Here is a 13656-nt window from a genome sequence, read left to right as displayed (position 1 = left end):
ACTCAAAGAGAAAATAATGTAGGTCAGTGTTGGTTGGAGGGTGTTTAAAGCCTCGCTCCTGGTGGATGGTGCAGTTCTGCAGAACTCTGACCCCTGGGAAGAGAGACGGACTGCACGAAGCCCTGCAATGTATTTGTTTCTCAATTGGCTTCTGCTCCTGCTCTTTTAACTGTAAGTTCGATCCTGATAAATCAGATCAGCTGTTTTGGTTGCTACTTTGGAAAGGGAACAGACAGCCTGTTCCAAGAGGCTGAGTCATGCAGCCCAGGCAGGTAGACATTCCACAGCCTTCACTTCGTGGCAGCTCTGCAGAACCGAGGAAAAGGAGGGAGGGCGGACAGCGGGCAGATTACTGCAGGGGTCAGGCTCCTCCTGAGAGGATCAGGCTGGTTTCAGTTGCCAAGGAGCAGTGAGCTTGTCAGTGACTGTGCGCTATTTTCCTGGACTCGGGCGCCAGTCACTCCTACAGGGCAAGCCCATCCCTGCTGTCCTCTTCCTTACATCAGACAAACCCGCTTTTCAGAAAGCCCAGTGTTGATCACCCAGCAAGAGAACTATAGGAAGGGAGAATTGGGGGAAAGCGATTGTGCAACTTATTTTTGTGAGACGCAGAAACCCCAAAAGGGACTGGTGCAAACCTTTAAAGACAAATTCAACTGGCGAGGCTCCTCTGATCCTGGGGCAGCCTCACAGGGGAGAAGTCAGAGCCCTGGCTTGGACTCCCAGCAGGATTCACCAGCAGCCTAGTTAAGCTCGCATCGCCTACTCCTCTCTAAAAGGCGATGAATTAATCTTGCTTTCCTTGGCGGCGTTCAGAAAGGGAGAGGTCCCTGGCACTGCAGTAGGCACACATCTCAAGTCTTATCTTTTCCAAATTTCCAACACTTTCTAATCACATGATCACATGATACAGCAACAAAAGCCTGTATCTGCAAACCAAAATCTCCCTTGAACTTGCTAGCTATAAAACTGGCTCTCCATACCGTTACTTGGAGGGGTTGACTATTTCCTGTGCTGAGCTGGGGATGTGTGTGTTTCCGTATCCTTCTGCAGCTGCTGCCTGAGCCTTCAAGGGCTCTGAGAAGTTACAATTTTCAGACAGTCCTCTCACCACTTCTTTCCCTGTGGCTTCCAACATAGACAGAGGAACCCAGGTTCCATTGGGGAGGGGAGGGTGTGAGGGTTCTGAGACAGCAGTTAGTGTGGTGCGAAGGTAGGGGTCAGTTAACAATGCTCACAGTGTGTGTTCGCTTTCTCAGTGTATAGCAATTGAAATAGAGTCATCCACCAAGAGAAGGGGTATTTGGAGAAATAGGCAGGTGGCATAGGCCTAATCTTGGGGTAAACAATCTGAAAACCAAGCAGATCAGTGGTTGCTGGAGGTCAGAGGTGACAGGAAGCCAGAGCAGGAGTGGATTTTCTGGCATGACTGAGCTATTCCATATCCCAATTCTAGCGCTGGTTGCATGGACCTATTTGTGAATTGAAATGCATATAGCTACACACTCCAAAAATGTCTATTTTAACCGTTTGTAAGTTTAAAAATAATAATTGCAAAAGGAGCGCCAAGGTTGCCAGTCAGACACTTCGTCAGTACCATCGTTAGTCCGTGAGTCAGGTACCCACAGTCTACATCTCTGACCAAGAGAGACAGTTCAGGCTGAGAATTACCCACCCAGGCTCCCGCCTTCTTTCTCTGCCTGAAAGGGAGGCTGGTGGTTCCTGAAGCAGCCCTTCGGCACCTCTGCGTCCTCCTCTCCCAGGGCAGCAGGCTGAGCAGCCTGTAATGTCCCCAGCTTCGTCAGTCTTCAGTTCACAGCATCTTCCCCGGGTCCAGGAATATGCTCTGGGTCCGCGCCTGAGCCACGGCAGCAGAGAGTGCTCGTGATTCCTGCATACTCAGGCACATGGTAAGATCCTACATGCAGACTTTATTCCAAATAACTAATCTGAACATAGAAAGAATCATGGCAAGGGTTTTCCATAGCTAAGAAGAAATCATGGAATGACAGATTTCCTTTCCCATCCCCTTTCTCTTTTTAGGTATAAAAAGGCCCAAAAGGCTGTTTTCATTAAGCAGTCCAACTTTCATACTTCCTAGCTTCCGCTACATAACTGGTTCCTAAATATCTTTTAAATATGTCCCTGTGTGCAACGCTTATTGCTATGTGCCAAATGAAATGAAAATTCCTTGCTTGTTGGAATTCTGAAAATCTTTGTTTACTGAAATAAAAAAAATGTTACCCCAAGCTCCATAAGGATGGAGAAAAGAGAAAAAATAATTTCACAATTTGACATATCTGTTTTCCAAAACGAAAAAACCCTGAACATTAATCTGGGTCTCGTAAGCGGCTGGTAGCTGATATGTTTAACCAGGAATGGAGCTGCAGGCAGGATTTGTTAGTGGAATTTTTCAAGTCACGTAAAAGCCAAACTCACAGAACAATGACCCGGCGAGAACCATTTCCAGTCTGCCCTCCTGTGTCACCTGCATCATCCAGATTTACCACTTCATCCAATCCCAGCCCCCTCTTCTGCCAAAGGGTTGGTGTATTCTAAAACAAACTGCATTTTAGTCCACCTGTAAATATTTTAGCAGGTGTATTTAGGGAACAACGGCTTTGTTAGTTCAACACAGGCACCGCTGGTCCTCTGTGTCTATGGTCTCCACTTCCACAAATTCAACCAATAGCAGATTGAAAATAGTTTTTAAAATTTCATCTATGCTGAAGATATATGCACTTGTTTTCTTCTTCTTATTCCCTAAACAATATAGTACAACTCCTTACACAGCATGCAACTCAGATTAATTATTACAAGCCATCGAGAGATGATTTAAAATATAAAGGGAAGCTACAGGTTTTATGCATATTCCATGCCGTGTGTCATAAGAGACTTAAGCATCCAGGGTTTGGGGAGGGGAAGCAATTTCCCACGTGCTCATGAGGTTGGAGGACACCACCAACCAAATTAAAGATAATTCCATCACTCTGATATTGAATCTGCGGAAACTTCCTTGATTGTGTCAAACAGCACCTTGTAGTGACGGCTTGGTGGGAAGGAGGTCTCACTCGGGGGACCCCTCAACTGCATGAGGTTGTCTTCTCTAGCTGTCTCCCGGCTGCCTTTCTCTGCTGCATTGTGTTCAAGAAATTGCATCACCGGCCTGAGATATTTATTACATTTTTCATTTTCCTTGCTGCTTGCTCCTTGATTGTTAAATAAACTCTTCTTCCCCCGCATGCTCAGAAACTGGTGGTTTCATGGAAGTTCAGCTCCTGGCTCCTTGTGAGTGGCTGTGGCTGTTCTCTCCTGCGCTGCCCCAGGAAACAGAAGGGAGTCCCCCGTGTTTGCTGACCCTAACATGGAGCAAGAGGGATCAGATGCCTCTTCCACCTGTGACGAAGTCCGCCTCTATGTGTTTTGCACTGACAGCCTTTCATGTTCCAGATCCATCTCGGCTGTTTTCCGCCCAGGCTGGGATGTGCTGGGAGCTGTAATTAGAGGGCACTATGGGGATGACAGGGAGGCTGCTGCTGCTGTGTGAGTCATTACTCTAAACCTTTCGGGGGACAGAGCTGGGAAATGCCTGCCCACAGACACACATAAACGCTTAGTTTGTGCTGTGTTTGGATGATAATTCAGACTCAAGCTGTATGCTACTTATTCAACCTCATTGATTTTACACACTTTATCTCTTTTCTCTCATTCGGAGAAATGATGTTCCTAATGACTCCAGCACAGCCATTTGCTTCCTCCTCCAGGACGCGCCTCCCGTCTTAGGATCCAGCTGTACCTTAAATAGTGCACGGTTTCTGTCATGCAAGACACAAGAGAAGAAAATTAGAGACAGATAATAGAAAGCAGGGAGATAGCTCTTCCTCAGAGGCGGAAGGGACCAAGAGGTGGAGGGAGAGAAAGAGGGGCCAAAGGACTAGGATGCGTTAGGTACATGCCCTGATTCCTCCTCAGGGAGGGGAGCATGAAGGGTGCAAACACGTACTAATAAAACCTAAAAGACAACATTGTCACATGTACATGTAACCTCAATGCACAACGGATTTATATGACAGATATTAAATTTTCAGTGTATGTAGGTTTTAACTGTCAAAGAGCATGCCAAATAGTCAATGTATTGGGTAAATACTGTATTATTTTTGCCACATAGTACTGCAGGTAAAAATGCATGTTTTTAACCCAAAAATTATCTGATTATACAAACAGCAGGAGCATTATCAGTTATCATTACTGAAAATGTCTCAAGCCCTTTCTCTTCCTTCCTTTCTTTGTTTTTCCTTTGTTCTTTGTGGATTATTTTGTTCCCAGGAACATTCCTCACATGAAAATATGGTCAAATAATGATGTTTTAGTATCTATGTAGTTTGCCACAAAAGGAAACACAGATTAATTTATCCCATTTTGCCCTCAGTTAATGTAACATTTTTTTGAGACAGGGTCTCGTTATGCGGTTCAGGCTGGCCTTGAGCTCACTCTGTAGCCCAGGCTGGTCTGAAACTCACAATGACCCTCCTGCCTCAGCCTCCCGAGTGCTGGAATTACAGACATGTGCCACCAGGCCTGGTAACACTTTTAAATTTAATACGAATTCATGTTTTTGTGAAACATTTGATGATTACAAAGTCAAATCTATAAAATAAGATAGATTATAAGACGTCTGGTTCCTATGACCATCCCCTCCACTCTCTCCTTCCTTCTCTACCTGGACTGCATGAAATATTTTTTGGTTTCTCTGCATTATTTCCTGTGTATACATAGTCACATTTCCTTAGGTGAGTGACAGCATATGATACTGTCGTGTTGGCTTTTGTCACATTCTGTTACTTGGTTCTAGATCAGAGTCTGACCGGCAGGGCCAGATTTGGCCCACAGCACTGGTGGAGCTGCACACCCGCAGACCTGCTCACTGACACTGCCCAGGGCTGCGAGGATCCAGTGGCATCTGGAGAGGAAGGACTGAGCCACGCAGTGCGGCCGGGCCTTCCTCCAGGCTGGGGCATCGCCGCAGCACTGTAACTCATGCCTGCTTAGGGTGGGTATTCGCTTCTTCATGCCGCGACAAACTGCCTCACGATGAGACATGCATTCTAAAAACTGGAGGTCCGATACCAGCCGCCAGGTCAGAGTCCGGCTGCTGCGGACCACCTGGGGCAGCGGGAGAACGGTGCCCCTCCATCCCTCCCGAAGCCTGCTGGCTTCCCTGCTTGGGACCACTTCTCCCCAGTCCTCCAGCCCCACCTTTCGTTCTTCTCCGTTTCGTGCTTACGTGGACTTCTCTGTGTGGCATCTTTCTCTTGCCCTCTTTTTTTTTTTTTCTAAACACAAAAATTGCTGAGCGATGCCCTCACCCTTTTTATTTTTTCTCCCCAAGTTGCCCACGTTGGTTTTAGACTTGGACTCCTCCTGCCTAACCCGTCTGAGCAGCTGGGATTAGCCGTGCCTGCTACTGTGCCTGGCTCCCTTTCCCTTCTTGTTAAGCAGCATTGGGAATCCATCACAGTCTTTAACTTTAGTCACACCCTGGAGACTCTTGGGTTAGGGTAACGTTTGCTCCAAGTGCGATGACGGGAATGTCAGGGCAATTTTAAACCTACCATCAGCTGCATGGGTCTCACGTTGGTACCTGAGTTGTTATTTATAGTCCCTAGATTATGAATAAGTGTGCGTTATGCAGAAGGGTCTTCATGTTTTTTCTAGAAGTGAGGATGCTAGGTTATGGGTCAATGTGCATACAGTTTTTCCAAATATTGGGAAATCTTCAGAAGAGCTGTGCCAATTGCATTCTCAAGAGAATACTGGTAAGGATTCTTTCCATGCTCCGCTCGTTTCCTTTCTGTCCTTAGCTGTTCCTTTTCTCTTACAGGACACTCTTCTGCAGTGTCTGAGTCTCTGTCCCCCGCTTTTTCTCTCCTCCCCACTCCTTTCTCTCTTTTTCTCTGTGTCAGATGAATGCCTAACAACAGTACTAACCAGCAAAAGACTCACTGAACTACTCTGGAACACGCCAACCTTGTCCTAATGACCTAATAGGTATCAGTGCACTAAAATATCAAAGTAACTTAAAGAGGAAAGGCGCATGCCATGACAGAGAAGACCTAGCACCAAAGTGGCTTTTCTTTTGACCATTGTCCACAGTCATCTGAAACTGCGTCAGCCAGCCTTTATAATCCAGTGTTAAATCAGGACGGGGGGGGGGACCATTTCACAACCTGGTAGTTGATGCAAAAATCTTGATTTGCATTTTCTAGCTTTGAAGTTGCCTTCTGAAATAAAAACTCTTCCTAAAGCCTCTAATGTAGATGCTTAAAATAGATATAGGTCAAAGTTGTTCTGTACTGATTTGCTTTTCAGTATATTTTGTTTTTTAAATTCAGGCTTTTTATACCATCATGTATATTTTAGCAAAGAGATTCTTCGAACTGTTTCACCTCTGTCACATGAAGAATCCCATGAATTGTTCATTAGGTTCTAATTAACTCACTCTGAGCAGCTGGAAACACCCAGAGAGGTCAGGATTCTGGAAATGCCGGAATCATTTTCTTTCCTTGTTTGGAAAAAAATGCTCTCCACTTGCTACCGTCAGCCAAGGCTCTAGGTAGTGAGAAAGCCCAGAAACCCTCTCTTCATGTAGGTCACGCCCCTGGTCTCATTATTCTTTAGGAAAAGGGTCATGGTGAAAACACCCAGCTGCAAGATAGAAATGGCTCTCCCTGCACTGCCCCGGCCTCTCCGAGCTCTGCCTGGTGAGTCCTGCCTTGTGACTGGACCCTGCAGTGTTTCAAAAAGCAGGTGACCTTTAAAATGAGTCCCCCAAGATCAAGAATGACTGGAGAGTCTCCTAAGATTTTGGTTTAAGATGATTTCTTTCCTGTCCTCACTTTTGGACGTGGGAATTCTGGATCCAAAGACATGTTGGCTGCCTAGCAGCGAACTTGGCACAGCTCAACTGAGATTCTCTTCAAGCTCACTGTCTACCAGCCCTGCTTCATCAATGCAAAGTTACATTCAGTAACAACCACTGTTTTAGGCAGTGTGAGGTTACAGTAACAGAAACACAGTCATCGGGGGGCTTATAAGCAAGTATTCTTGTAGCTTTGCACAGTTTGGCTGGAAGGCCAGGGTCCAGGCACTGGAGGACTTGGTGAGCGGTGAGCGCTGCTTCCTGGTGCCTAAGTGGTGCTTTCTTTGCTGGTCTTTGCTGGTCTTTGTGCTCTGTGGGGTCTCTCCTAAAGACGCTGACCCTACTCCATTGTTTGAGGTATAAGTGCAATGGTTTGAGGGTGACTGACCATTTTGGAACACTGAAGATAATATTCTAGGCTACAAGACAGGAGAGCCTGGTAGATTCTAAGACTGCAGTGACCACATTAGTCCAGGTCTGCTGACCCCACATTACCTTTACGTAAGGAAGCAAGACACCATGTTTTGTTTAACACAAAGTTAGTTAGGGGTACCTTTTGTGTCCAGCTGAATTCAATTCGATCTGATATCCACTGTAACTATCTCCAGTTGCAAAATTACATGGATTGGCTTTTTGGTGTGAAATTTGGTCCTATCAATCTTCAGTTACCAGTTTATGGCTCATACTATATCTAAAGAAAAGTCTTTGAGCTAATTTAGTACCTGCTTTTCAATACTAATGTCAGCAACTTTTACAGCCTAGCACTGTATGCAAATAAAGCAGCTTATAAGAAATGTCTGTGTGCCTACTGTAGGTACTACCCAGGCACAGATGAAATATATTCCACCTGACCACCCAATGGGTTTTTTTATTTAAAGAAAACAAAACAAATAGTAAAAGGGTATAAGTAATACAGAATTTTTAAAAAAATAAACAGTAAGAAATCACTAGTTAATAGATCACATATTGGCATCTTAGAAATAGTTGATCAAGTTACAAAACTAAGCATACAAAGTGGACATTCAAACAGTGAGACTGCAAACAGTTGTGTTCAATGATTCAACAAAAACTTAGTGATATGGTCATCTATCTTACATACCTAAACACACTTGCAGTTGTGTCCTTTAGAGCACTTTCTTTTCCTCTCTTTTTTACAGTAACATTTACACATTTTAGGTTTTATTACTCCCACAGTTCTTATTAATTTTTTTTGTAAGAGAATAAAACCAAATGTGACAAAACAAAGCAGTCAGTCAAAACAAAGGATGGACATAGTAGATGATGTAAAAACAGAATACAAGGTAATCAACAATGGTTACCATAATGTACTCAAATGGTTTTATAGCCAGATTTGAAATAAATTGCACAGCAAACCTTTCTTAGCTTCCCAATGCTTGGCTCTTTTTTTTTGTCCTTATTTGAACCCCCTGTTAGCTTCCTGTATGTCTACAGCCACTGGAGTTTCACCCAGCTGCCAAGACTATCCAGCGGGGAACGAGGAGACAGAAAATGGTGCTGGGAAAGTTGGGTAACCACACACAAGAGGGGGTCAGACACTGACATCATATTGGAAGTTAACTCAGAATGGATCAATGCCCCAAACAGAAAAACTAATGCTACAAAACTCTGCAAGTGTGGACGCAAAATTTACAACCTTTAACTTGGAAATGCATTGTTAGGTTTGAGAGCAAAGAACAGGAGCAAAAAAGGGGGAAAAATGCCAAGCAACACTTCACTCAAATTAACATTTAATGTGTCAAAGTGCTCTTACCAGCAAGTATAGACACTAACTCACAGAATACAATGAACTATTTGCAAACTATGTATTGGATAAGCTACTTGCATATGAAATCAATAAAGAACCTTCGTACATCAACAATGAAGAAAAATAACCCAGTTTTTAAAATGAACACAGAGATGGGGATTTAGCTCAGTAAACTAAGCATCTAAGAAAGAAATTTTGTCATGTGTCACAGTATGGAGAAACCTGGGAGACATTATAATTAACTGAAATAATCAGACACAGAAACACACAGGATCTCACCTATATGTAGAATCCAGGAAGATGAACTCATAGAAATACAAAGTAGAATGGCGGTTGCTAGGGGTTGGAGGGTAGAAGAAATGGGATATGTTGACTAAGAGTACAGTCTGTGAACTGTAAAATGAACTCACTTTGGAGACCTAGTGTGTAGCTTGGCAGCTTTTCTTAATGGTCGGGCACTGTAGCCGTGCAGTTTTGCTAAGAGGCATCACCCCCACGCACACACAGGTAAGTGCGAGGTATAGGGTGCGTTAATTAAATTGATTGGAGTAACCACTTCATGATCATGTTGTGTGCCTCAAATATACACAGTTTTCATTCATCAACCATACCTTGGTGAAGTTGGGAAAAAGAAAGCTGACTATGCTGAGTGTCAGTGAGAATGTGCAGGCCTGGGGCCTCTTCCTGCCATGTCTTTAAATTACCAGAAAGTGCTCAAGTGCCAAGTAGGTTTCTGGGGTACTATGGTTTATTTTAAAGGGAAAAAACTTACTATGTGTTATAACTCAAATGAATCTCAAAATTGCTATTTTGAATGAGAGAAGCCAGACAAGACACATTTACATACTGTGCATTAGTCAGCCTCTTGATGCTATACCAAATACCCTAGACAATCAGTTTGTAAAGACGGAAGGTTTATCTTGTCTCAGAGTTTGAGAGTTTCATTTCATGATTGACTCCATTGCCTTTAGGTCAGTAATAAAGCGGGAGCAAATGGTAGAGAAAACCACTCACCTTTCAGGGTAAGAAGCAAGAAGAAAATGAGGGGGGTCCAGGGCCCCACAATCCCCTGCCAGCTCACACTGCTAATAACTTCACTTCCTTTCAACATGCGCCACCTGGTAAGGTCCCATCACCTCCCAAGAGCACCTCCATAGGACTGAACTTTGGTCACATTTAAACATACTACACCCTCCTGTTTACTTAAGTAATGACCCTGAAATTAAGCAGCCATTGCCCAGGCCTGGGGCTTTATTTGTGAGACTTGTGGGGAGGGGTGGAGAAGAATTACAAAGGGCACAAAGAAACTTTCTGTCCTGAAAAATGTGTTCCCTGGGTTGACTGAGGAGATGCTCAGGTACGTAGGTACACATGTCAAAGTACACTGCCCTGCACCTGCAGGCATGTACCATTCATTCTCTGCCACTTATTGTCAATAAACTGAATGTTTAAATTGTTATGAACCAATTTCCCTGTGTGCATCTTCTTTTCCTAGACAGCAAGCTGAAAAGAAGGACTCAAGGTTCTTTTTTCCTAGTTTGCTAAGAGATGTTGACCTTAACACAAATGTTAAATGTGTTTAAAAAGCCCTTGTCCTGATCAGCAATTCCTATTGTTCACTTAGATATTGTTTGGACTGGTACACAAATGAGGTATCACTTAGTTGAATTTTTTTATCAATTCACTGTGATGTTCATCCATGTTTTAGTCATGCTTAGCGGGTAACAAAAGCATTTTCCTGTCAACTGTAGCATAACTCACTAGAAAGGTCTCGAAAAATGAGAGGCTACCTCTCTGGTTACCACAACAGCTGGGGGACCTTGGTGAGACATTTGAATACATTTGCCTCAGATTCCTCAGGAGAGTAATAATTATTCTGCTAAAAATTACTTCTGATAGAGCACAGTAACATTTGCCACATTTTATAGAGAAGAATCGAGTTTTTTCTTACATTACTTAACAGACTAATATTTAGGACCAGGACAAGGAACAGGCACCGGTGCTAACTTCCTGCAAACCTGGAACATTTATCCTACAAGTGGGGTGTCTTCAACCATCCTCTTAATATTTATTGACTGAAGCAGGTGCCCCCTTCTACATTAATTCCACCTTGTAACTAATATCGGACCCTATGTTTCTCCTCCTCTTGAACTTCTCTTTGGTGTTGCAATGTTCCCTTATGAAGTTGTAGCAACCGTCAGCCTAAGATCTTAAAATAGAAGCAGCTTCCGCACTGGCACCATCCCTAAAGTGTCATACAACGAGTTCACTGAATAATCATTTCCTCACTTGGCACCCTGTCACCAGCGGTTATGAAAATGCAGCTAAATCTTTGCAGAACTGCAATTTAGAAAGGAAAAACACTAAAAATCTTATGTAGTACATTCAGTACCTTTTTATAATACAGATGGAACAATAAAATGTCAGAGGAAAACAATACCATTATGTGCTGTAATACAGCATGCGCTGGTTTGCACAGAAGCTTCTGAAGCTGGGGGCCATTACATTTCTGTGGAATGTTCGTATCGTGATATTTTTCATAAGATACTTCTCTGCTCTTTACAAAAGTCATGAAGATATTGATTGCATTCTTTTATAATTAAGGAAATTAAGCAAATTCACTCTGTCCTTTGGATAATCACAAGGAAAGGAAGAAAATATATCAAAAAGGAAAATAAGAATTTTAAATCCATGAAGAACACAATGGGTTGAGTTTAAAACCCAAGTCCCAAGCCAGGAAGCATAAGGAAGCCGAATCTGAGTTCTACAAGCTGTGTCCTGACCCATCGCCCCTGTTTCAGAGGACCACCCATTGAAGCACCAATGAGGAAGACACTTATCTAAGTCTTGCTTCTGTTTTTGCAGCAAATGTAATGTCCTCTGTGAACCCGGCATTATAAAAACCTACCTCACAGGAGTTCAGTGCAAACTCTCATCCTGTGCAATGGCCCAGCTTCACAAATCAAGCCAGATACCTGTGTCCCGAGTCAGAGCACCAGACAACACTTGCAGAGTGAATGAGCCACCCAGAGTTGACTTTCTCAGCTTCTCCGCCCTCCGTTCTTCTGAGACATCCGCCGGTCACCACCTGTCCTTCAGAAAGCCTCATCAGGAGTGTTAAAGTGGAGACCCTGCACTAAAGGAGAGCACAGCGGCAGAGCCACGACCCCAGGCAGTGACAGAGGCTCGTCTCCAGGAACCCATGACCATGGCATCTCCCGGGCAGAGGGAGGAATTGAAGATGTGATCAGGATGAGATGGGGGGCGACCCCTGGCCCCCAGTCCACGCACCTGACTCCTTCAGAGCAGGATGATTTCCTGGCTGGTCAGACAAACTGCCAACAGAAGAAGAGTCAGAAAGAGGCTTTCGTAGTGGTCCTGTAGATATGGACAAGAGGCCAGAGTCCAGGAGCGAGGGTCTCAGGCGGTGCAGAAGACAGAGAGGCAAAGTTTACCTGAATTTAACTGAGACCTTGACTTTAGTGCAGGGAAACCACGTTGGACGTCTGACCTGCAGTGCTTAGGGTAATGAATCTTTGTTGTTTCAAGCCAGTGACTTTGTGATAACTTGTGATGACAATGATACAGAGTGAATACGGAAGTTCTTATGGCCTACAGTGTTCAAGAATCTATCAAAACTGAAGATGCAAAGGGAGAAATGCAGAGTCCTTCCTCAGTGTCACAATTATTTCTACAGGTGTCCGTATGTGTTACTGTTAGGCCAGGAGCTATCAGAAAGGTTTATCTGTCTGCTTTTTTGTTTTGTTTGGTTTTGGTATCAGGAATCAAACTCACAACCTCACGCTTGCCAGGTGGATGCTGTGCCACTGAACCACATCCCGAGCCCTGTCTGTCATCTCTTAAAACAGTTTCACTTGCCCAAATAGCAAGTGGCTAGCCCAATGTTAATCTCATGTTTCCGCACAAGTTTTATGAGTGTGTACATTCTAAAATATCTTAGTCTACAAGACACTGTATTGTTTTTAATTTTTACATCTTGACCCACTTTAATGTGACCATGGTAGTACAACTACTATGGAAATCAATATGAAAATGCCTCAGGAAATTAAAAGTAGAAATTCCATCCGACTCAGCTGCACCCCATCAAGGTATCTTCCCCAAAGAGTTAAAGGCTCACGTTCCAGTGACGCATGCGTGTGCATGCTTACAGTAGCACTGTTCATGGAGGGCGCCTGTCTGACCATTGACAGAAGAGCAGATAGAAAATGCGATGTTTCCCTACTGAGAAGTGCTAGTCTGCTGTAAAGAAGAACAGCTTCGAGTCATTTAGAGGAAAATGGATGGATCTGGAGACTGTAATACTAAGTGAAATACGTTTCAGTCACCAAAGGTTAATGATACTTGGTTTGCTGATAGGAGAGATCCAGAATATAGATGACTTCAAGGGCGATGTAAAAGAGGCATGTCAGAATCTAGAGAGGGCAGAAGGACAGAGGAGAGGAGGGATCACCAGGAGTAAAAATGATCAGGATGTGATAGGCATCTGTATCAACAGTCCCAATGGAATGCAATCACACTGTATCACAAACGCGTGCTAATGACTATTTTTTAAAAATTTGTACCTCTTTTTCGCAGTGCTAGGGAGAGAGCTCAGGTCCTGGTGCTCTCCTCCACATAACTACGTCCTCGTCTTTTCACCATTTTATTTTGAGCAAGTCTCTCCTTGCCTTGCCCGGGTTAGTTTTCATCTTGTGATCCTCCCGCCTTAGTCACTCCGCGATTCTCTTGCCTCAGCTGCCTCTGCCCCAATCAGCCCACTCAACAAACGCGTGCCAGCTCTGAGAGCACTTGCAGTGCTGCGGGGAGGTGTCCCCCGTCCTCCGCGGTGCTGTCACCAAAGAGCTCATGGTGACAACTCGGAGAGCGTGTGGCTGCTCATGGGTGGGGAAAGGTCGGCACCCTGGGGTGAGACGTGGGGAGCACTGGCCAGGCCTGCGTGGAGTTGAGGGTG

This window comes from Cavia porcellus, unplaced genomic scaffold (genome assembly GCF_034190915.1).
Source record: "Cavia porcellus strain 051 isolate PalLab524CR breed Dunkin Hartley unplaced genomic scaffold, mCavPor4.1 scaffold_6, whole genome shotgun sequence".
Lineage (NCBI taxonomy): Eukaryota > Metazoa > Chordata > Mammalia > Rodentia > Caviidae > Cavia > Cavia porcellus.
Note: the sequence above shows the minus strand (reverse complement) of the source record.